The sequence below is a fragment of the Dendrobium catenatum genome, unplaced genomic scaffold, assembly GCF_001605985.2.
Source record: "Dendrobium catenatum unplaced genomic scaffold, ASM160598v2 fragScaff_scaffold_205, whole genome shotgun sequence".
In the NCBI taxonomy this organism is placed as follows: Eukaryota; Viridiplantae; Streptophyta; class Magnoliopsida; order Asparagales; family Orchidaceae; genus Dendrobium; species Dendrobium catenatum.
Window position 1 is genome coordinate 813,645 of NW_021318667.1, and position 25,430 is coordinate 839,074.

Here is a 25,430-nt window from a genome sequence, read left to right on the forward strand (position 1 = left end):
TCCCGACGATCACTAAAATCTCTGTACAGTCATGCACGAAGCTGAGGAGCTCAAACTCTCTATCCATAGCTCATCTCCCACATCTATATTTGAATTATCGTTACGATGCCAAGTCCAATGAGCTTGCTTCTCTAAATACGGAGAGATTGGCAGAGTTGTGTTTTTTGTTAAGGCTTCAAAGTATCACACAATAGAGAGAAGTTAAAATGATAATGACAACAATAATTTTTATAATTTGGATTTGGTTAATGCTGATGCCTGTTAATTCGTTGGTAGATTTGGATTTGGTTAATGCTGATGCCCCCTCGGGTTCCACTCTTTTTTATCCTTGTGCCCCTGCTGTTGTGGGGGGAGGGGATCCTTTATCTATGAAGAATAATGGTGCTCCTTGCGGTGTGAATTATGTTGGTTCTCCTTTACCTAATGTTGAGGTTGCGTCATGTGAGGCTTTTGTTGGAGGTGATGTTGTTAGAAGTGATGTTATTTCTGGTGAAGGTTTGGTTATTCTTAATTCTTTTGTGGAAGTGCCTGTGAATTTAATTGAACGCCAAACTTTGGTGTATCATGTGGGTGATAATTCTGGGGTGGATGTGCGGGTTCAACTTGATTGGCTTCCTTGTTCGTCTGATTCTGAATCTGATTCCTCTTCGGAGCATTGTGGCATGACCCAAAGTCATTAAGACCTTCAAATGCCTGCAAACGGTCCATGATCAAAATATTCAATATCAGTCATCCATCCGAACCACTCATATTTTCCCCTGATCCCTCATCTATTCATGGGCCATGCCACTTAAGAAAATCTATAAATAGACCCCTCATTTCTCTTGAGAGGTAGCCTAAGCAAGAAGAAGAGAAGAAGTAGAGAAGAGAATGATAGAAGGGAATAACTCTTCCTCGACCACTACCGGAGTTCTGCCCGACGCCCGAGTGACATCAGAATTCTACCGAATGCCCGAGTGACACTAGAATTCTGCCATACATCCGAGTGAAGCCGGAATTCCGCCCAAGTGACTCTGAAATTCTGTCTGACGCCAAAGTGACACAAGAATTCGGCCCGATACCCAAGTGACGTCGGAACTCTGCCCAATTTCCAAGTGACGTCGGAATTCTAAGTGATTCTGAATTCAGCTCGAACACACAACTTGTTTGTAATCGGATTTAAATCCGGAAGTGAAGCATTGTAATTTGATCGCCCTAAATTTTAAGGACGAGTCAGCCTCTTGTACCTCAAACAAACACTAGTGGAATTCTTTCAACTGGGCGTGACCCCCGTGGTTTTTCCCCTTTCAGGGTTTTCCACGTAAAAATTTTAGTGTTATTTTTCTCTCCTGTTTGGGTGCTGGATATCCGTACAATGCTGAGACGAAAATTTTCTAACTCTATCGCTGCGTATATTCTAGCCCGCAACAAATACGGAGGGAGAGAAACAAAGATAGTGCCATAAAATTATAATAACCTCATAATCATACATTTATTTTTTAGGCTTCATTTGGAATAATTTTCTTATCATTTTTTAAAATATATTTCTAATTTATAAATTTTTATGCTAAAAATTTTCTTTAGAAGATAGTAAAAAAATTGTCATGACTTTATTAATGCTTCTTAAAATAATTTTATAATAAAAAAATCAAAAAAGTTGTTTCAAAAATAGTAAATAAGTTATTTCAAATAAAATTTAAATCTAAATTTTTTTTCTCACTTTCTGGAACAATAGATATAATTCATAGAGCCTAAATTTTTTTTCCTTTTTATTATATTATTTCACTTATAAATTCTTCTTAATTTTATAAATAATCTGAATTTTGAACATGTAAATTATTTTAATATAATTTATATCAGGGTCACAATTTATATTACTCATTTCCTGGGCTTTGTTTTACTTGAACTAGCAGCCTATGAAAAACTATTGGGCTCTTCCGAATGGGCTTATAATTTAACTGAATAACAATTTTTTAGATGCAAGAAATTGTACAGTAATATGCAGTTCATTTACTTCTGATGGCACGTGTTGCAATTAATTACTGATCGCATCAGCACAGGCAGCAATGTCCGAAACTAAGGCTTTGTTTGGGACGGCTTTCTTACTGCTTCTTAAAGCGGGTTTTTAGTATAAAAATTTTAATTTTTATACTAAAAAGCAGTTTTAAGAAGCATGAAGAAAGCCATCCCAAACGAAGCCTAAGGCTCTTTGGGTGTTTTTCTTACTGCTTCTTCTTAAAGCTGCTTTCTAATTAAGAAGTCGTAAAAAAGTAGTCTTAAAGTTTTGTTTGGCATGACTTTTTTATTACTTTTTAAAGCAAATTTTTAGTGCAAAAATTTTAATATTGTACTAAAAGCTACTTTAAGAAATAGTAAGAAAACCCTTTAAATAAATATATAAATAAGATATTTCACTTTGTTTATAATTAAATATTATTGGATGGTGGTAATTAATTATCAATGTGAAAGTTAGATTTTTTTTTTGGTGAGAGCACAAATCAAACATTTTAAATATTGTAAGAATCTTGAATGAGAGGATGGAATTATTCCTCTTGAGCTTCTTAAGAGAGGAGGATATAGAGAGAGAAGGGGAGCGGGAGAGAGCAAAGCCAGATTATTTATTCCTTAATCATGCCTCATATTATAGTCTTTAGTGTCTATCTATAGATATAAATGACTACATCAATAGCAATATAAGCCATACAAGAAACTAAATAAAAGTACAAAAGAGAAACTACCTAAGTCTTGGACTAATATCTAACAAACTCCATATTGATCCAAGGTTTACAAAACATTTATGTCTCCATCTAATGCTTGAACTCATCTCCATTGCTCCAATCCACGCAAAATTGTGCATTCATGAAATAATCCACCTATGTGATCTTGCTACGAAAGCATACTTGCAACCTGGCTCTGTCGCTTTGACATTCGTTCATGAGTTAATTGATCTGAGCCTAATTTGCTTGTACACTTCCACATGACATCAACCTGTATCCAGCTTCACTCTGCTTCGGCTATCACGGCCTCAACCTCTCGGCTTCGAGCACCTGCGCCTTACGCCTCTGCTCGCACCCTTCGCTTCTTGTGCCCTCCACCTCTGCCAATGCCTTGGGCTCCTAAGCGAGCTCCTCGTGCACCGCATGACCTTGTACCCATGGCTTTTAAAATCGGACTGGACCGGCCGGTTCAACCAGTTGAATCGCAAACCGGTCGGCCTACCAACCGGTTACAGCTCTCTTGAGAATCGTTTTCGAGTCGAACTGGCCTCAAACTGCTGGTTTGACCGTTGAACCAAAAAACTGGCTCCGATTTTGGATAACCGGACGGTTTGCGCAATGCGTGTTATGTGCAGTTGTATTTAATCCTGTTATAATTGATGAGGCAAAGCTGATACGAAAAAAAACCCCTATTATACACATATTCGTTCGGCTTCTTCCCCCGTCTGCTCCCCTTTCGCGACTACAGCTCCCCGCCCCCTCGTCTCTTTCGTGAAGATGACAAGGAACTGAAGCTTCCCTCTCGTGCTCAAGTTATCTTCTCCAACCCACTGTGAATTCTTCACACGCTTCTCCTTCTACTTGCATTCGATAGTAAGCTGACCTATTCTCCATCTTTATTAAGCCTACGATTTTGTGGGAATATACAACAAAATGTGAAACAATTTTGCACTTTCAAAATCACTATTTAAAACTTTTGTTCAATGCCGTTCATCAAAGCTAGAATTCAAAACTCCTTCGATGATCTTTGTTGCTAGCGGAGATCGTTTATTCCGTTAGATTATTGTGATGCCATATATTGAAGTTTTTTAAAAAAATGGGAGTATTTACATACGTAACACCTAAAACATTTGCATTTGTATAGTTAACATCTAAATTTTATTCTTTATATGAAGTAGCACTTCATTAACTTCATGAACAAACTCGTTATATGTCATCATTGCTAGTCACAATGCCCTCTCCTTTTGATGCCCTCATATGTGATGTCTTGTCGAACACTTATCAATGCCTATACCTAGTGATTCTATTGTTTATAATTTCACAATCATTGTAGTAACTCATCTACTCTCGCCATCACTAGGCCCCAACGATCTTGCAATCTTTATTGCAACTCACTAAATCTCACCATCAATTATTAGGCCAATCTATCCCATGTGATTTCCTTGCTTTCCGGATGATCAGTACAACTTGTTTGTGAATGAGGATGATCTGAAGGCAACCATTGACACCTAAAGGATGATAGAAGCAATAGTGTTAAAGGCAATATAACCGATATTGAGTGATGAAGTAATAGGAATGGTAAATATTGAAGTTTATTGGCTAAATATGTAAAATATTAGATGTTGTGTATGTAAATACCCCTTAAATTATTGAGATATCATAAATAATTTTAGGTGCTATGTATTTAAATCCCTCTCGTTATTTTCTGATTGGAGATAAGAAAAAATAAAACTATGATATTTATGTGTTTTCAAAAACCAATAAATTAACATAGGCATAACAAAGCTTCTTGCGCATATATCTCAATATACCCAATATTTTAATGGAATGATGTTCATTGGTTTCCAACACTAATCTGGCCGTCATCTTTCATTAACATTAACAATTGATAGTCTGTGTCCCTCAATTATTTATTTTTAAAGCGACAGTTTTATCTTCTTTTTTTTTGTTAGAACTTTTAAAATTATTTAGACGGTTGTCGTTTGATTGCAAGTAATGGTAGTAAAAAATAAACTAAATGAAAGTGGATTTTAATTCCTGGATATTTGATTGAAAGGAAAGTAAATGTATAATAATATTTAAAGATATTTGAAATTTCTCATTTATTTCATTTCAATATATTTAGAATTTGCATGATTTGGTGAATTATAAATATATTAAAATGCGAAGCTTCATAAAAAATCATGGTCAAATACCACCACTAATGTCGTTAGCTAGTCACTATCGCCATTGTTATCATCACAATTGGCCATTGTAGTTGTCGTCATCATCATCGTCAGGCCACCACTGTACCCATTATTATCGTCATTTATGTATTTCAAATACTAGTTCTACTTCGTAAATAACCAAACATGAAAAAAAAAATAATAAGCTCATAAACTTCTTTATAAGAAACTAAAAAGTCAATTTTTTTAAATATATGATTTTAATTTAAAATTTATTTAAAACACTCATAAAATTCAAATTCCTCAAACCAAATAGAGTTATTGGAATTAGTTGTTGACATATAACATTTATAATTAGAATATATAGTATTTATTCATACAATAATTTTTCATTATTGAAAATATTTTACTTTATTATATTTCCTCTATTGTTTTTTTCTTTCCTTTATATATGTGCATTTGTATTAGTATGAAATCAATCAAGCAAATATTCACCTTTATATATATATATATATATATATATACATATTAGATGAATTATATATTAATTATCAATATATTATTTATGGAGAAAATACATGGTAGAATATTCTAAGTAAAATTTAATCAAAATAAATCTTAAAAATTTTAACTTATTTTAAGTTAAATGTGATTTAATTCATGACTAATTGCTGAGTCTTCAAAAATCACATAACATTTCAATTAAGCTTCTCTAATTTATTGATTCATAAATTCTTCTAAAACCAATCAATCCTAATTTGAAGTAAAATGGTTGTAAAGTATTTGAAGATCTCTTCTCACAATGTTTTCTTGTGAACTGTATCTTGTGACCTAGAAGAAACGAGAGAATCTCAAGGTGGGACAGTAGTGAGCGAGCCAGAAGAAAGAGCTGGGAGGAAGAGTGCGGAGGTGTCAGATTATTCTCCTCAGATGAACACTAAGAGGTTATTTGAACGTGCTCGAGAGAGCTAAACCATGTAGCTTGCTGAAATAAAGAAGAAGCGTTGGAGTGAGAGCTTTTCTAGCTTCAGTAAAAAAGCATCAAGAACCGGCTAAATTTCAGTGTTGTAGTTCAGTATAGGCAATAAAAGATAGAACCAAATAAAAGTATTCCTACAATGAAATAACACCACACCATTAAGAGAATTGTTCATAACAAAAGAATTTGCTTCATTAATGTCACAACTAATACCCGATAGATACAAAACTTAGCTCTAAAACTAAGCTCAATAAATCAATCATCCCCTCTTATCAGCATTGCTAATATTAGTGTTCCTCATGCCTGCAACATTAATTAGTATAAAAAGTTTTGCACGCATAGGGAAAAGAACCATTCAGTCAATTAATTTAATGTGATTTTTTTGAACCGTCCGGTTCTTTAAAATACAGCGGGTTCGTCGGTTCCCCGGATCAACCGGCGGTTCGCCCGATTTTTCGATCTGATGCAAGTCCAACTTTCAGGTTTGAACCGACCGGTTAGCCGGCCGGTTCCAGTTCAACTGGTTGAACCGGCCGGTCTGGTATGGTTTTAATAACATTGGAAATTAATGATCATTAATTTAAAATATATTATATTTAAAACAAAAAACAAATCATAATATAAAATTATTATCAAATCTCAATCTATACACAATAGTTAAATATTATTCTTAATCACATACAAGGAGAATTGAAAAGAAAAATCCCAACATTTTTACATGGAAAACCAACCCAAGAAGCACAAGCAATATATTATCATACATCAACAATAATGTCACTTAATTTAAAATATATATGAATTTTAACATTCTTCATGCCCCAACAAAACATGCTAATAGATAAATAATCAACATGAATATTTATATTTTATGTAAAATAGGACAGACATTACTCTATTATCATAAATTATATATAGATGTTTGTCATATTTGATTATCATATTTGTATATTTTTATGCATGTTCAGTCTCAAGTGAAATTACCCCGGCTAAAGGCATCTGCAAGTCCCGATTCACCACCAATGACCGGCACACCGAACAAGTATGTTGCCGCCATAGCCACGGATCCACACATGTCGCATGAAATAAATGTCCACACTCTGGCAAAAGCCTCATTGCCTTATCCTCCCTCTCGTCCTCCTTATAGTCAACAAAACAAATATAGCAGCAAATGGCGTTGACCGCTCGCAGATCTCGACTCTTGGCTTCAGCATAGGTGAGTGTAGGCTAGGTACTAAGCGAAGCATTGTCGATCTCAGTATTAGCATTGCGTTCAGGTTGAAGGGGAAGGGCAACAACAGAGTAATTCCACATTAAGTAGGTGATGTAGGTGATCGTAGCGATAAGAAAAATGATGAAAATGAAGATGACGATAGAGTAGATCATTGTGGAGTGGGCAGGAATACATGAACTTAACCCTGGGAAAACAACACCAAATTTTCAGGAAAGGGAAAGGAAGAAGAAGAAATAGTATAAGAAGTAGCAAATAGAAGAAGAGATAGAAGAACAAGAAGAAGGGGTTGAAGAAGATGAAGAAGAAGAAGATGGAGAAGATCACCTATACGCGAGAAAAGATCAGCTCGGCCTCGGAGGTCGCGGCTAGAAGGTCCGTCAACTGTGGTCGGTTCAGTTGGAGAGGATGTCGAGCTTAGGGTGCGTTTGGCTCTGGAGCGGAGGAAGAAGGAGGTTCAGTTTTGTTGCCCGTTATTATCTAGTTTATCTGCACTCTACAATGCTGTCGGGTGACCCGTTGCCATCATTTATATTTTAGGGGATGGTCTATAGTGGGGCCCTGGGGCTCGGGTCCTCACTAGCTCAATAAATATTTTTTTTTATTTTATTCATTTGACATGTTTTAGAAGGGGGTCATGAATAAGTCGGTTTTGGATTATAGTTATATTCTTTTGTGATTTGATTTTGATGAATGTAAGGCATCTCCCACTCCAGATTGCTCCAACATCAACACACCATACAAGCAACATCAAGCCCTTTCATGATCCGTCCCTTCACCGTCGTCTCGCCGGCTCACTGCGTTTGGCACATTGACCTTTGGCTTTCCTATCATACTCGGAGACTTTCAACTTCGAACATACACAAACACCGACTGAGCTTCAGATAATTCCGATCAGAAATCAATCTCCGGTTTATGCACCTTCATGGGTCCAAACCTCATTTCTTGGTCCCTCAAGAAACAAGTCACCGTCACCAAATCTTCCTCCACAGAAGCTGAGTATAGGGCCTTATTCACATCAACATTTTATTCGTCAACACATCTCCTCCGGCGACATTAATATTCATCATATTCCTTCTCAAGATCAAATAGTTGATATCTTTAATAGAATAGAAAAAAAGAAGAAGGATACGGACAGAGCAGGTAAAAGAAAGTATGTTTTGTATATTATGAAATGGTAAAGGTACATGAGTATATATAGAGAATAAAGGGAAATAAGTAGCTAGTAATTATAAAGAAGCTTAGTGAGCGTACGGTTTTAGCCGTTACTCCTATTAACCCCCCGCAAACTGATCGTCCTGTAGAGGAAGGATCAGTTTGTCACAAAGAGTTTGAAATCTGGTGATGGCCAGTGGCTTAGTGAAGATGTCTGCGATCTGGTCAGCGGAGCAGATGTGATCTATGGTGATGGCTCCACTATCCATATGTTGGCGAAGAAAGTGATAATCCAGTTCGATATGTTTAGTGCGAGCGTGAAAAACAGGATTTCTTGCCAGAGCGATCGCAGAGGTATTGTCACAGTAAATGGTGGTAGGAGACGGTTGAGGTAGTTGAAGTTCCTCAATGGTGGTAGGAGACGGTTGAGGTACAGCCACAAAACATCAGAGGCAGAAGCGGATAGAGATCGATACTCTGCCTCGGTGGACGACTTTGCAACAGTTGTCTGCTTCTTGATGGACCAAGATATAAGAGTATTGCCAAGATAGGTACAGAAACCTTATACAGATTTGCGATCAGAGCTGTCGGATGCCCAGTCAACATCCACATACGTACGGAGGGAGAGATTGCCTGGGGATATCGGTAAGCCGTAGTTGAGCGAGCCTTTGATGTACCGAAGCAGTCGCTTGAGAAACTGAAAGTGACAATCTGTCGGAGCGTGCATGTGTTGGCAAAATTCGATTTGCGGCGAATGCAATGTCTGGGCGAGTAATGGATAGATATTGGAGGGCTCCAGCAATCTTGCGATAGAGATGAGGATCAGCAAATGGTTTATCCTCGGAGGTCGGAGCGGATCGATTTGGCGTAATCGGGGTTGGAGTTGCACTGCAGTCGTGAAGTCCGGCGTCTTGGAGGATCTTGAGAGCATAGTGACGTTGATTGAGGAGGTACCCGGAGGGAGTTTTAAGGATTTGAATTCCAAGGAATAGAGAAACATTGCCGAGTTGTTTGAGTGCAAAGTGAGACCGGAGGTAGTGAATGAGGGACTGAATCGTGGATTGATCGTTTCCTGTTAAAAGGATATCGTCAACATAAATCAGAAAATATAACTGAACGTTTTGTTGATGAAGTATAAGGAGAGAAGGGTCGGAACGACCAAACCTGAACCCGAACTGTTGAAGTAGAGATGTGAGTTTATGGAACCACTATCTCGGTGCCTGTTTAAGGCCATAGAGTGATTTGTGTAACTTGCATACATGGTGCGGACGTTTGATGTCAATGAAGCCGGCCAGTTGACGCATGTACACCGTGTCTTTGAGATTGCCGTAGAGAAAAGCATTTGATATGTCGAGTTGAAGGATAGACCAATGTCTTTGAATAGCCAGAGCGAGAAGAACCCGGATGGTCGGCATTTTAGCGATGGGGCTGAAGGTTTCGGTGTAATTGACACCAAACGTTTGATTGAAGCCTTGCGTGACCAGACGGGCTTTGTAGCGATCAATTGTGCCATTTGGTAGTTGCTTTATTTTGAACGTCCACCGGCAGCCGAGAATTGGAGTTTTATCAGGTGGTGGTACGAGTGACCATGTGCCTTGACGCATAAGAGCAACGAATTCCTCTTCCATAGCAGACCGCCAGTGTGGGATTTTAGACACCTGAGTGAACGTGGTTGGAGTGGTCATGTTTGAGGTGATAGCCGATAGATCATAAATTTGCTTTGGCTTATGAATTCTAGATTTTTCCCTTGTCTGCATAGGATGCGTTTGAATGGGTCTCGAAGAGGACAAAGGTAGATTTGACAGTGTGGGAGGAATTTGGTTGAACTCGGGTGGAGGTGGCATGTCATTGACGTGAGTAGGCTGGCTCAACCGAAGGATGGCATGAGACGCAGGTTGCGTAAGGAGCGTAGGCGTTAGAATCAGTGGGGAGATGAATTTGGCATATGCATCTGGAGAAGGAGCAGAGTTCTCCGCCGATTGTTGATATGGAAAGATGCGTTCCTGAAATGTAACATGACAAGAAATTTGTAGTTTATTGGTGCTAGTATTGAAACACGTGTATCCTTTTTGATGAGATGAATAGCCGAGGAAGACACACGGTTGAGAGCGAGGTGAGAGTTTGTCAGAGGCATACGGACAGAGCCACGGGTAGCAGAGGTAGCCAAACGTGCGAAGGTGGTCATACGTCGGAGTAGTACCGTGAATAATTTGGTAAGGAATTAGATTGGAAATGGCTTTGGATGGTAGTCTATTTATTAGGTAGGTTGCCGTTGTTATAGCTTCGGTCTAGAAGTGTTTGGGCAGATGGGCTTCATGTAGAAGAGCGCGGGTGAGGTTTAATAGGTGGCGATGTTTCCGTTCGGCGAGCCCATTTTGCTCGGGGGTGTGAGGGCAGCTGGTTTGATGAATGATACCGCGAGAAGCTAGGAACGATTTGAACTGAGTGCTGTTGAATTAACCGCCGCCGTCGGAGCGAAAAACCTTAGGTGTGGCATTGAATATGTTGTTAAGAAGAGAGCAAAACTGACTAAATTTTGAAAAAGTTTCATTTTTTGAATGCATAAGATAAAGCCAAGTAAATTTTGAGTAGTCGTCAACGAAAATAACGTAGTAGTTAAAACCGTTTAAAGATTGTATAGGAGCCGGGCCCCAAACATCGGAGTGAATTAATTGAAAGACATGCGAAGATTCGGTTGTTCTTTTATTAAACAGAAGTTTATGGCATTTTCCCATACTACAAGAATTACAATGAAAAGGTGTAGAATCAATTTCAGAAGACGGTAACAAGTGTCGAAGTCTGGTGAGAACCCCGGTGTGCGGGTGACCGAGTCTTGCGTGCCAGAGACGGGTGGAGTGCTGTCGGGCAAGAAAAGCGGCGGGAGAAGCCGTGGTGATGTTCTGCACGCAGTAGAGTCCGTTACGCATTTGACCACGAAGAAGAGGGCGGTGATCCTGACCATCCTTAATGACAAAGCCGTTAGCGTCAAAGGAAATTGAGACATTGTTGTCTTTGGTTAAAGTGGAAATTGAAATGAGATTGTGAGTAAGCAACGAAACATGTAGTAATTTACGTAAATAAAGCTTACGAGCCGAATCCGGGAGAGGAAGAATTCCTTGACCAGCATGCTGAATAGGGAGAGATGCTCCGTTTGCGGTGGAGATGGTGTCTGGACCGTAGTAGATGGATACGTTTTGAAGATTACTGAAATCGGATGTCATATGGCTGGTTGCACCAGAGTCAAGGACCCAATCCTTAGTAGACGTCGGAGTCTGATGAGAAAGAAGAGCTCGCGAATTGGTTGATATAGGTGTGTACTTGGGGTTTTTCATGTGCTAGCAGTTCAAGGCAATGTGGCCTTGTTTGCCACAGATCTGGCATGTTGGTCGTTCATTTCTTGCGGGAGATTGATTTGAACGGGAGTAGGATGGATCCGGCGTGTTACGATTGTCAGATTTCCAGTTCTTGAAGTTTCGGTTGGAGCCATTACCTTTGTTGGAAACCGCCCGATTAACATAGAAAGCCGGATTATCTTGGCTTGCCACAACCTCTTTCTGATGTTCCCGCTGTTGTGCATTTTCTTCACTGCATAGCAAAGAGTAGAGAGTATCGAGATCTATGGGATGCAGAGACGTACGAATGGAGGTCTTGAAGGAGTTGTAGTTGGAGGGAAGCCCGTTCAGTATGTAAATGAGAATATCCTCAGTGCCGATCTGAGATCCCGAAACAGCAATGTTATCAACCAGATTCTTGATCTGCATTAGATATTGCTACATTGTAGAGTTATTCATCTTGATGTTATGGAGCTCATTCTTGAGCTGGATGACTCGAGAACGAATATTGGATTGCATTCTCTTTTCCAGAATCTGCCATACGTCGTGAGCAGTGGATGCGGTCAAGACGTATGGAAGAATGACAGGGGATATAGTGGAGAATAGTGCCGAGATTAGATTCTTGTCAATAAGACTCCATTTGAAGAGGGCGTCGCTGGAGTTGTCAGAAGGGCAAGAAGCCTCTCCGGTGAGAAATCAGGCGAACCCATTAGCGGAGAAATGTTGTAGGATTTGAATGCGCCAAACATGATAGTTGTCCGACGATTGGGAGTTGGGAACAATAGTTTTTAGATTGGATATTAGAAATTTCAGAGGAGCTGGTGCTGTGTAGGCAGAGGTGTCGCCGGAGGTTGAGAGAGGGGCGGAGGTGGGAGAAATGGCAGTTCTTGATCAGCCATAGAGCCGGGTTTGCTCTGATACCATAATAGAATAGAAAAGAAGAAGAAGGATACGGACAGAGCAGGTAAAAGAAAGTATGTTTTGTATATTATGAAATGGTAAAGGTACGTGAGTATATATAGAGAATAAAGGGAAGTAAGTAGCTAGTAATTACAAAGAAGCCTAGAGAGCTTACAATTTTAGCCGTTACTCCTATTGATCTTTACCAAAACGTTCTCATGCACTCGTTTTACCCACATTCGCTCCAAATTAACCATTCAATCCCCAAATGATTAATTTGAGGGAGGCTGTGACATATGGTTCACTCTTACATATCCGGTTCCCACTTATATTTACCATTTTACTTTCTTTAGTCTATATATACACTTGTATCTAAGCTGTTTACGGCAAGGATTACTTTTCTCTCTCTCTCTCTGTCTCTGTTTCATTTTCTTCCTTCCAGCCTCTCTTGGCAAACTCTCACAGTAGATACCCGTTCAAAAAAAAAAAAAAATCTTAAAGATTCATGTGGTATTTACTTTATATGTATGATGTATTAGTAAATTCAACTACCAAGAAAAGATATCAATTTACTATGAACGCAAAAGCCCACCATGCTTAGGGAAGGCTGACTCGGTAGAGTTGATTCAGAACGCTGACAGTGATAGAACCTCCAAAGGGCTTGCTTGTTTGTTTCTCGACGGCAACCATTCCTTGAACGCTTCAATAACATCCACTTCGATCTATTAAACTTTCATTTCTTGATCTAAAAGCTCACAACTTTGGTAGATAAATCTCTTTCTTCTGATATCCTCGCAGAATCCTTCAACAAAATTTAAGAAAAAAATGAAGCAGACATGGCCACTGGCATTCGGCTTTGCTGTGATCGTCTTCTCCGGCGTCGGGGCTGCGGCCTACACGAGGCCACCGCCGGGCAGAATTCTCACTGTGAAAAGTTCCGAGACCGATTCCCATCTTCAGCAGGTGCATTCAGTGCCATTTTCTCTCTTTCTAAAATTTATCCTCTCTTATAAAACTTCAATTTTTTTTCTCAGAGATTTAAATTAGATTGTCAATCCATTTCCAACAACTCGGGGAAAATAAGAGTTCGAATATGATCTAATAGTCAATAAAACACTTATTTTATAAAAAAATTTCTGTTTTTGCATTGATGAACATATAGGTGCGTATTTCCATAGTGGGCTCAGGTCAAATGCTGATTTCATGGATCACGAAAGACAAGAACATTCCCTCGCTTGTTGAATACGGGAAAACACCAGGCCTTTATGACAGTTCAGCCTCCGGCGAAAGCACCTCGCATCGCTTCTTCTTCTACACCTCCGGCAATATCCACCACGTCGAGATCGGCCCATTGGACGCCAACACCACATACTATTATCGCTGTGGCGGCATTGGCGGGGAGTCCACCTTCCGCCTTTAACTCTTCCTATCGAGTTCGTGCTCATAGGTTCTTCAATAATAACTCGTATTCATAGTAAAATCATAAAAATGGTCATAAAAATCTTTGAAACAGTTAAATTTGTGTGCAAGCAGGGGACTTGGGCCAAACAGAGTGGACTATTAGAGAAAGGATTAGCTTATGCTTACGGTGTACTCTAGATTACTGTACACAGTAACATATCATTTTGTATAAATAAGCCTGTAATACTCGGTTATAATTTGAAATAGATTTTTCCCTCTTCTTGTATTCTTGCTTCCCTCTGTTGGCGTCTCATCGACAAAAACCTTATCTCGGCTCTGTTCTCGACGATCTCTCCCGCCGTCCTTCCGTACGTCATCACTTCGACTACAGCTCAAGAAGTTTGGGCGGTTCTTGAACGCCGATTACAGTCGTCCAACCGTTCTTGCGTACTGCAACTAAAGAACGAGTTACATCACATTAAGATGAAGAACCAAATGATGCAGCAATACTTAGCCCAAGTCAAGAACATCGTCGACAACATCGCGGCCTCAGGAACTAAGATCAACCCTGAAGACATAGTTCTCTACGTCCTCAACGGACATCCGGCGACCTACAACTCGTTCAAGACCTACATACGAGCATCCTCTCTTTCGGCAGATATAGACGCCCTCTACTCTCTTCTCTGCAGCGAGGAGATCCACATTAATCAAGAAATCAAGAATGATCAACTCTCGACCACTGCGACATATTACGCCAATCCTCAAAATCAGACTTGGAACAAGAACCCAAAGCGTTCTTCAAAATACCGTAACAACGGTACTCGCAACCAGGTCATCTCCGAACAATCTACTTACCAGCCTCCTGCCGCCAGCTCTCGTCCAACCTGTCAAATTTGCAGCAAGATAGGACACACAGCAAACAACTGCTGGCATTGCTGCAACCTATCCTACGCCCCGCCCATGTCCGCTGCTCCTCGAGCACTTCTTGCTCAACCGAACCCGACGGCACCTCAAACTTGGGTTCTTGACTCCGGAGCTTCTTCACACATGACGTCGGACGGCACAAACATTCAATTTCCCTCTTCTTACCGAGGTCAAGACTCAGTCTCGGTGGCTAACGGCACGACAATACCAATTCTGAACTACGACCAAGGAATTCTTCCCTTGCTTGATTCGTCGCGTAAGCTTCATCTCTGCAATTTACTACATGTTCCAGCACTCACACACAATCTTTTTTCGGTTTCAAAACTAACCTCAGATAACTCGGTTTCAATCATATTCGACTCTAATGGTTTTGAAATTAAGGACTTACAGGACCAGCAACTTCTCCTTCGTGGACGCCTAATTGATGGCATCTACAAAATTCACATAGCTCCAGCCAAGTCGACAACCGCTCTTCAGGCTGCCACCACTCTCACTGCCACCTGGCACGGCCACCTGGCACGTCCGCTCGGCCACCCAAATAGCAAAGTTTTTAACAATTTAGCTCACTGTATTTCTGGTTTTAAACAAATTTCTTCAGACTTTCACTGTGAATTTTGTAAAATGGCTAAAAGCCATAAAAACTCGTTTAACAAAAGCATTACTACTACCTCCCATCTGTTCGAACTCATTCATTCGGATGTTTGGGGACCATCTACGCAATCATCGTTAAATGGCTTTCATTACTATGTTGTGTTTATTGATGATTTTATGTGATTTTCATGGGTTTATTTCATGTATCATAAGCATGAAACATTTGCAAAATTCAAGTTATTCTGCAGCTTTATACATAACCAATTCTCGGCTACACCAAAGCAGAGGAGGTGAGTTTGTAAGCAAAGAGTTTACAGCATATCTGAACAGTCAAGGCATAACACATCAACTAAGCTGTCCTCATATGCCTGAGCAAAACGGCCTATCCGAGCGGAAACACAGACATCTACTTGAACTCACACGTACACTCCTGATTGCCTCCAGTCTCCCCGACCAATTCTAGGCCGATGCCGTCTCGACGGCAAACTACCTGATAAATTGTCTTCCGACTATTGTGCTGTCCCTCAAATCACCACACCAAATGCTGCTCAACAACATCCCGGACTACTCCCATTTACGGACTTTCTAGTGTCTATGTTACCCGTGGCTTTGCCCCTACACCAACAACAAACTCGCCCCACGCTCTCAACCGTGCATTTTCCTAGGCTACTCCCCTCATCACAAAGGTTACAAGTGCTACAACTTAAACTCTCAAAAAGTTCACATCTCCAGACACGTTGTCTTTCAAGAATCCATTTTCCCGCTCCGTCCGCAATCACAAAACACTACAACCACATCTCAGCCAACCACCAGTCATCCCTCGCCTCTTCTCCTTGTTCCCGTTTTCGCCGTCTCTCATTCCCCTGCTACAACCAATACCACCTATACCACTAATCCTCCTTTCTAGCGCATTGATCATCTACCGCCTCCTCCAAGCGTCGATCATGCCTCCCAACCCGCCACACATTGTTCTCATCCAGTTGAATTTCATTAACACCCGATGCAAACCCGCTCCAAATCTGGCATTTCCAAACCGCGCCAAATCCTGTCTCTTCTGAGCAGTGACAACATTCTTAATACCCCTACAACATACAATCAGGCTTCCAAAATACCTCACTGACAAGAAGCAATGGCAGCAGAATATCAGGATCTGCAAAAACAGAGGACTTGGATACTCGTTCCAAAACCTTCCAACAAATGGGTTCTCGGATGTAAGTGGACTTACAAGACGAAACTGCTGCCGTCAGGACAGGTCGACCGTTACAAAGCCAGACTAGTCGCTCTCGGCTACGACCAAATTCTAGGCTAAAACTACACGGAGACATTCAGTCCTGTAGATAAAATGACTACTATTCACATGCTTCTCTCCCTTGCAGTCAACAAGAATTGGCCGGGCCTTCAACTCGATGTCTCTAATCTGTTTCTCCACGGCGACTTACCGGATGACATCTACATGAATCAACCTCAAGGCTTTGAAGATCCAGCTCAACCCATTGCCGTCTGCAAGCTCCACAAATCCCTCTACGAGCTCAAACAAGCACCATGGCAATGGTTCCAGAAAATCACAGCATTTCTTAAAACTCGTGGTTTCAGGTTTAGCCACTCTGATCCCTCTCTCCTTGTCTATAACAATCAACATATATTTATCTACATACTAATCTATGTGGACGATATCCTGATTACATGAAACAATACCACAACCATCAACGATCTTCTTGCCGATCTTCAATCTCAGTTCACACTTAAGAAACTAGGACAAATCAACTTGTTCCTCGGCATTCAAATAACGCGAACTGCCTCTGGGTTCTTTCTGCACCAAGACACTATACATCAAGGCTGCTGTAGGAAGCCGGCTTCAACAACAGCAAGGCGTGGCCGACTCCCATTACACCAACCTCCAGACATCCACAACAAAATTCTGAACCATTTCACGATCCGTCCATGTACCGACGTCTCGCCGGCTCGCTCCAATACCTCACCATAACTCACCCAGACATCACATACGCCACAAATCAAGTTTGCCAACAAATGCAGAATCCGACCACAGCTGACTTCAGTCAGCTCAAACGCATTCTACGCTACATCAATGGAACAAAATCTTTTGGCCTGCCCATTGTTCCTGGCGACACTGCTCTTCAAACATACACGGATGTTGATTGGGCATCCGATACCACGGACCGTAAGTCCATCTCCAGCACTTGTACGTTCCTCGGCCCAAACCTAATCTCTTGGTCTGTCAAGAAACAGGTTACTGTGACAAAATCGTCTACAGAGGCAGAATACCGTGCTCTATCCGCAGCCACTTCAGAGGTCCTCTAGCTTTGTCGCCTCGCTGCAGAATTTTAGCTTGAACAACCATTTCCCACAATTATACATTGCGACAACATCTCAGGAATCGCTATAGCCAAGAATCTGATTTTTCATGCTTGGAACAAACACATAGAAATTGATTACCAGTTCATTCGGCAGCACATCGCATCGGGCAACATCCACATTCAACACATACCATCTCATGATCAGACGGCCGACATTCTTACCAAACCTTTCTCTAGCTCATGCTTTGATTTCCTTCGCGACAAATTAATCATTCAACATAAGAATGCTTAATTTTAGGGAGGATATTAGAGAAAGGATTACCTTATGCTTACGGTGTACTCTAGATTACTGTACACAGTAACATATCATTTTGTATAAATAAGCCTGTAATACTCTGTTATAATTTGAAATAGATTTTTCCCTCTCTTCTTGTATTCTTGCTTCCCCTGTCTTCTTCTCCAGCGCTCTATCCGTGTACTCTTTCATGGACAGCCTCCACTCTCTCGCACATAAACTACTCAGACTACGACATTCTACTCCTCGCCGGCGACCTCTCCTACACCGACTCCCAACAGCCACTCTGGGACTCCTTCGCCCTCCTCGTACAACCCCAAGCCTCCCGCCGGCCATGGATGGTCACCCAAGGCAACCACGAGGTCGAATCCCTTTTCCCCATCTTTCGCATCCGCCCCTTTGCCGCCTACAACGCTCGTTGGCGCATGCCATTTGAACAGAGCTCCTCCACCTCCAACCTCTTTTACTCCTTCGATGTCGCCGGCGGTGAAGCTCACGTGCTCATGCTCGGCTCCTATACTGAATATGGCTTTAAGTCTCAGCAGTACAAGTGGTTGAAGGCGGATCTTGCAAAGCTTGACAGGACGAAGAAGCCCTGGCTTTTGGAGATTGTTCATGCGCCGTGGCATAACACGAACGACGCGCACCAGAGGGAGGGAGAGGGAATGAGAAAGAATGTCGAGAAGCTCCTCTTTGATGCGAAGGTCGGCATTGTCTTCGCCGGCCATGTTCACGCCTACGAGCGATTTGTAAGCCTCGTTTAATTTTTGTGTAATCAAGATTTTAACGGTACCAATATTTAAAACTATAGTATTTATACATATAATTAACAGTTGAAACTATCTATTACTAGCTTTTTGCTTTATGATTGTAACAGACGAGAATATATGACAACGCGGCAAATCCTTGCGGTCCTATATACATAACCATTAGGGATGGAGGAAACAGAGAAGGCCTTGCCTACAAGTAAGCAAAAAAACTAAAAAAAAAAAAAAAAAAAAAAAAAACCGGATTTTTACCGGCGGTTTTCCGGCCGTGACGCCGCCGGTTATTTGACCGACGGCCTACCGGCGGTCTTTTTACCGACGGTTCTCCGGCGGTTTAGTTGGCGTCATTTGTTTTTAAAATTGCCGGCCTTCGCCGGTAGACCGCCGGTTACTTTACCAGCGATAGCCGGCGGTCTAACCGTTGGTATTACCGACGCGCAAAACCGCCGGATGTCCACCGTACAACCGCCGGTGGCCGTCGGTAACCGACGGTGTAATGCCATTATCGGCGGCTTGGCATTGGCCGTCTGGTATCGTAGTTTCCGGCGGCCAAACCACCGGTTGGCCGCCGGAAACCTGTAGCACCAGTAAAAAAAAATTGGGTCAACGAAAGGAAAATGTTATGAGATCAAATTATCTAAGACGGTACTCTCTAATCTTATCTGGAGTTACTCCAATCTTTTCATGTAATACTCCGAATTCTGTCTATAAGCATAAAGCCACTCATCTGCCTAAACATCTTCATCTATGCAACCTTTGACTTAACTTTATGCTTCTCTTTTAATGACCAACATTCTACGTTATAACACATTGCAAGTAACAAAACCATCTTCACACACCTAATATCTCTCACATTAATTGATCCAAATTATAAAAACTATTTCTGTCATTATCATTTTAACTTCTCTCTATTGTGTGATACTTTGAAGCTTTAACGAAAAACACAACTCTGCCAATCTCTCCGTATTTAGAGAAGCAAGCTTCGCGGCCATATATGGAAGACTTCACGTATTGGATAAGAAGCACGTAACAATAATTCTAATATGGATGTGGGAGATGAGCTATGGATAGAGAGTTTGAGCTCTTCAGCTTCGTGCATGACTGTACAGAGTTCTGCAACTCATTACACTGATGATGAGCAATAGAGTTGTTCTAAGTTTTGTGGGTTTTTGCTTTTGTTTTCCTTTTTTAGCTTTTTTTTTTTTGGGATAATCCCTTTAATAAGATATTTCAGAGCTTAAACTTTATTTTAGCTCTTTTTGAGTATATTATTGTGAATAATGCAAGAAAATATCAAAAGAAAAATATATTTATATATTCATATTTGCTAGATAAATTCAAATATATCTTAATTACAGAAACCAAACACCCAAGTTGAAATCTTAAAGAAAAATATATTTAGACACTATAATTCCTTTTTTTTAATTTTTTTTTTATATATTTAAACACTATAATTCCTTCAAACCAAAGAGAGCCTATTAGAACTTAATTTTTTCATCTAAAAAGTTGGCCCAAGACAATAATTCGAGAACAATCAAAATGGTTTTCTTTTTATGAAGGATCATTTGAACTTATTTAATAGTGAGGTTAGGAGACATAAATTGCAAGAGCACGCTCGTCCGTCGTCGTCCCGAGCTCATTCTTACCTAATCGAGCTACTTGTCGAGCCCATGAGTCGAGACTGATGCCTGTTCGAGCTTGAACTCGATAGGCCTTCGAGCTCGACTCGAGAGCTCGATAAGCTCGACTCGAGAGCTCGATAAGCTCGACTCGAGAGCTCAATAAGCTCGACTCGTCGAGCCTATTACTGAGTCGAGTCCGAGCCGACTCGCGAGTCAGCTTGACCCGGTTGCACCCCTAATCCATACAAATATGTAAGGGTCGACAAAGTTGATCTTTCCTTATATTATAGGAGACTATGAAAAACAAAATTGAGGCCACTTTCTATTCAAGGAGTGATCATGCTCCTCAAAGTGATAATAATGAGGTCGTGTATTTTTCATAAAGACAATAATAAGAGGAATAGAAATAAAAAGCATATCCCATTTTTGCCCATAAAAATGACAAAATTGCAAAATCATAATTTAGTCAAAGACTAAAATTTTGAGTGCCAAAACTATTCTAGGCTTCTAGCCATGCTTAGAAAAATCATCGTTGATTATTTAATGACACTTTTTAAGCATCATGATATTGAATGCATACTCGTGCATAAAATCTTTGATTCTTTTTCAATTTTTTGAGTGTCGAACATATTTTAGCTATGCTTTGGAAAAATATTGTTGATTATATAGTGACATTTTAAGCACCAAGATTTTGTATAAGTGCAAATTAATGCATAATAGCATCCTTGATCCATTGGTATATTGATGCTTTAAATCATCAATGATAAGGAACTTTAGACATTATGATCTTCTAACTTATTGGAAAGCATTGACATTCAAAGTTCTATTTACAATATTTTCTCACTATTTATGCTCAACATCAACTATTTTTACAAGCAATACCACATCAAATCAAATAGTCATAACAAATATACAAAAATATCTTAATATAATAACATAAAATATCTCAATATTTTAAGGGAGATTTACATACATGATACACACACCTAAAATATTAGTATTAACATATTGGTAGCAAAACGGCGGTATCTAAACGAATAAGCATTGGCTGAGGAAATTTTGTAACTGCCCACAAACACGGTTATATAAAAAGGAATTACGAATAAATTTATATTACAAATAATTTCGACGAACTAATTACGACTTATTCAAACGGAAACGGAAATAATAAATCTAATCAAACGAGGCCTTAATGACACTTTTTAAGCATCATGATATTGAACGCATACTCGTGCATAAAATCTTTGATTTTTTGTCAATTTTTTGAGTGTCGAACATATTTTAGCTATGCTTTGAAAAAATATTGTTGATTATATAGTGACATTTTAAGCATCAAAATTTTTCCGGTGGCTTTCCAACATATTTCCAGCGGAATATGTTTGACTAATTTTTCTACATATTTTTCAGCAGCGGCTTTTCCATCATATTTTTTTTCTTATATTTTTAAATAAAAAAATGTGATAGTTACACACTTTTGCCTTTCCAGCAAATTGGTTGGGTCATTGAAAGCATACTCATTTTGAATCTCAGCGCATCCGGGTAGCGCGATTGACTGGGTAGCGTGGGATGGCAAGCAGCGCATGAGGCGGGCGGGCAGTTGGAAGCCTGATGGGCAGGACAACCAAGCTGGCAGGCAGGGCAGCATGCAACGCTAGAGGCGAGCGAGCAACACTAGAGGCGAGCGAGCAACGCGGGAGGGCAGCGAGCGGGTAGCGGACGACATGTTTTTTTTTTTTAATTTCCGGCAGCATTAGCCGCCGATTGTCATTTCCTTTGCGTCTTTTATTGAAGGAAAAATATCCGCCGGAAAGCCATCGAAATTCTTAATTTCCACCGAAAATTCATAAATTTTTGCAAGAAAAAACTGTCGGTAGTAAGCGATTTTCTTGTAATGCACAAACATTGAGTGTCAGATTTTTTAGTTGGCGACCAGAGCTAGGGCAGGTCGGGCTTCGACATAGCAGGTGTTGGTGACACATAGGGAGGAGAGGGAGTTTGCTTTGTGAGTCTTGCGGCAAGGGCAAGAGGTCGGAACCTTCATGTGCAGGCGGCTTGTTCGCGGGTTTGGTCGGGTCTGAGCATAGGAGGATTGGTGGGATGAGGAAGAGCAAGGCGACGGGCAAGAGGCTATCGGGAAGGGGTCAAATGAGGGGAGGTCGGAAGCTCGTGAGAAAGTAGTCGTCTGCAGTCGTGTGAGGTAGAGGAAGAAGAACGAGGTAGAGTTCCGTCTGCTTTTAATGACAAGAGTGAGAGCGGGCCAGCGAGGTCGAGATGATCTACGGCCTACGCACGCGTGAAAGGACCTCTGTCGTTTGCAGAACCAAGCCTTTTTTTGTTTCTTTAATTTGTCAAACATTTTTTTGGAAAACTCTTTTGTCCAATATTATCTCGCTTATCTGCAGCGTTGTCGGGTGACCGGCCGCCATCATTTATGCACGTTTGTTAATTTTTAGAAAAAAGACTGTCAGCTTATAGGGGCTGGTCTACAGTGGGGCCCTGAGGCACGGGTCCCCACTGGCTAAATAATTAAAAATAAACCCATTTTAATTTATATTAATATAATTATTAATATATAAGATTAAATTTCATTTTAAAACTAATTAGTTTTGATCCGCCTCCGCCTACCTACGCCTCAAGCCAAATTTTGTCTTTAATTTCGTACGTTCAAGATTATTTAGATCTTTAATTCATACGAAATTAAAGATATTTTGAACATTTTTTTTAATAGTAGTTAGGTCACTATATTAAAAAACTTTTTTAATTTCTCAATTTTTTTAAAAAGAAATTAAAAAAATCTCATTATAGAACTTTTTATTTCATTTTTTAAAGTTTGAGAGACTAACGTTATATAGAATTTTTCCAAAAGAAATAAAAAACGTGATATAGAATTATTAATATACGTTATAAAATTGAGTATTTTAATTTAGTGGACTAAATTATAAGTCCCAATTCTTCAAATAATAATGAATTTGTAGACTATCCTGTATTTTGTAAAGCTTTTGATATGAGGATACAAATTAATATTAATCATTAAATTACTTTAAAAATATAATTTTTATTCAATGTAATCATATATCATGAGGCATGTTTTAAATGAAAAATTATTAAAAAAAACATCTAAAATCATATGTATTTTCATTAAAAAATAATAGATATATCATTTTATATCTTATTATTTATTAAAAAAATATTATTTTTCTTAGGATTATTATTAAATTGAGTTCAAATAAATTATTTTTCTAGTTAAGATTAGTTTATTTGAATTAGTTAAAATAGGTCTTAATTATGAACTACTTTTAGATTAATTAAATTAGTATAACATCATAATCTATGAAATTTGAAATTAATTGTTTATTAATTATAAATTACTATTTTTAGATTAAATAATTATGGGCACAGCCAGTTTTTCATCGATGCAAACTAGTTACATGTAAGGTAAGTAAAAGCTGAAACAAAAAACCTATGATGCAGCATCAACCCAAAATAACATGGTTACGTACAAATTTTTAAAAAAAATCATTACAAAAGAAAATAAGAAAAGGATGAAGACAGCAAACCGAATAGAAAAATTGTCCACAAAAATAAACCCAATCAGAGATTGTTGGAAGAAATCACCGAGTAGGAAATGATACTTCCGTCCAAAGAAGAAAAAAGCAGTTCCATTATCCTTGCCCTCCAGTCAAAAGAAATTTGGCTGAGACCAGCCACTATGAGCTGACACTTTCTTTCTAAAAATTAACAAGATACCACTGCAGATAAACTTGATAATAATGGACAAAAGAGTTTAAAAAAAAAATGTTGACAAATTAAAGAAACAAAAAAAGGCTTGGTTCTGCAGAGGCCGTAGATCATCTCGACTCCGCTGGCCCGCTCCCGTTCCTGTCGTTAAAAGCCAACCGGTGACAGAGCTCATGCAACCTCCTTCTTCCTCCTCTACCTCACGCCACTGCAGGCTGCAGCCGACTACTTTCACACGAGCTTCCGACCTCCCCTTATTCCACCCCTTCCAGATAGCCTCTTGCCCGTCGCCTTGCTCTACCTCATCACACCAAGCCTCCTGTACTCAGACCCGACCAAACCTGCAAGCAAGCCGCTTGCACACGAAGGTTCCGATCTCCTGCCCTGGCCACAAGACTCACGAAGCCAACTCCCACTCCTCCGTATCTGTCTCCAACACCCTCTGCCGAATCCTCGGCCTGCCCTAGCTCCAGACCACACTACCCTAAGCTCGGCATCCGCCTCCAACCAAGCCGACCACAGACGACGGACCTTCTAGCCGCGACCTCCGAGGCCGAGCCGATCTTTTCTCGCGTATAGGTAATCTTCTTCCTCTTCTTCAACCCCTTCTTCTTGTTCTTCTATCTCTTCTTCTATTTGCTACTTCTTCTACTGTTTCTTCTTCTTCCTTTCCCTTTCCCTTTCCTGAAAGTTTGGGTGGCAAAAATGAATACGAGAACTTGCTTCCATTGTTTGTGGGAGATTGAGTTCTTCTAAGGGGGTGTTTGGTATCGGATTTATATCGATTTTTAAGCAGGATTTACGGTAAATCCAGCCAAACGCAAAAAATGGCGTTGCGGATTTACGTCGTAAATCTGCTAAATCCCGGTAAATCCTAATCCGACTAGAAGTCGGATTTATGGGATTTGGCCGAAGAAGCGTGCGAAAGGGAGAAAGCTACCTTCACAGCGAGCGAGCTACCATCAGATTCACTGTATGTATCCTTCCTACGAGATCCTCTGCTCCTCCTCACCTTTCTTTCCTCTGCTCCTCCTCACCTTACGGGGTTTGGCCATTTCGCCGCAGTATTTTCGCAAGATCCTCGGCCAGCGCGAAAGGGAGAAAGTTACCTTCATAGCAAGCGAGCCCCATTGTTGCTTCCGATCAAAAAATGTCGTAACTTCCGCTCCAACAGGAAGGGAAGGTCGTGGAAGGAGCGAAGTCGAACAGCGACGAAGTAGAACTCGCGCAAAACTCTGCAGAAGGGAATGAAGCCGAAAGAAATAGAGAGGGAAAGGCAAAACCAAAACTCTCTTGTTGGATCACTTAATTAATATAATTTA

General features: G+C 40.1%; 1 long non-coding RNA gene and 1 pseudogene across 1 annotated transcript; one reads left to right on the top strand and one right to left on the bottom strand.

Annotated features, from left to right (window-relative positions):
* Positions 1 to 13,647: 13,647 nt before the first annotated feature.
* On the top strand, positions 13,648 to 19,819 carry LOC110101155 (annotated as a pseudogene).
* LOC114579169 lies at positions 13,865 to 25,430 on the bottom strand. Its single transcript, XR_003700043.1, has 3 exons — positions 25,049 to 25,430; positions 24,092 to 24,094; positions 13,865 to 13,877 (listed from the first exon to the last, which is right to left on the bottom strand). It is a non-coding gene; the product is annotated as an uncharacterized LOC114579169 (long non-coding RNA).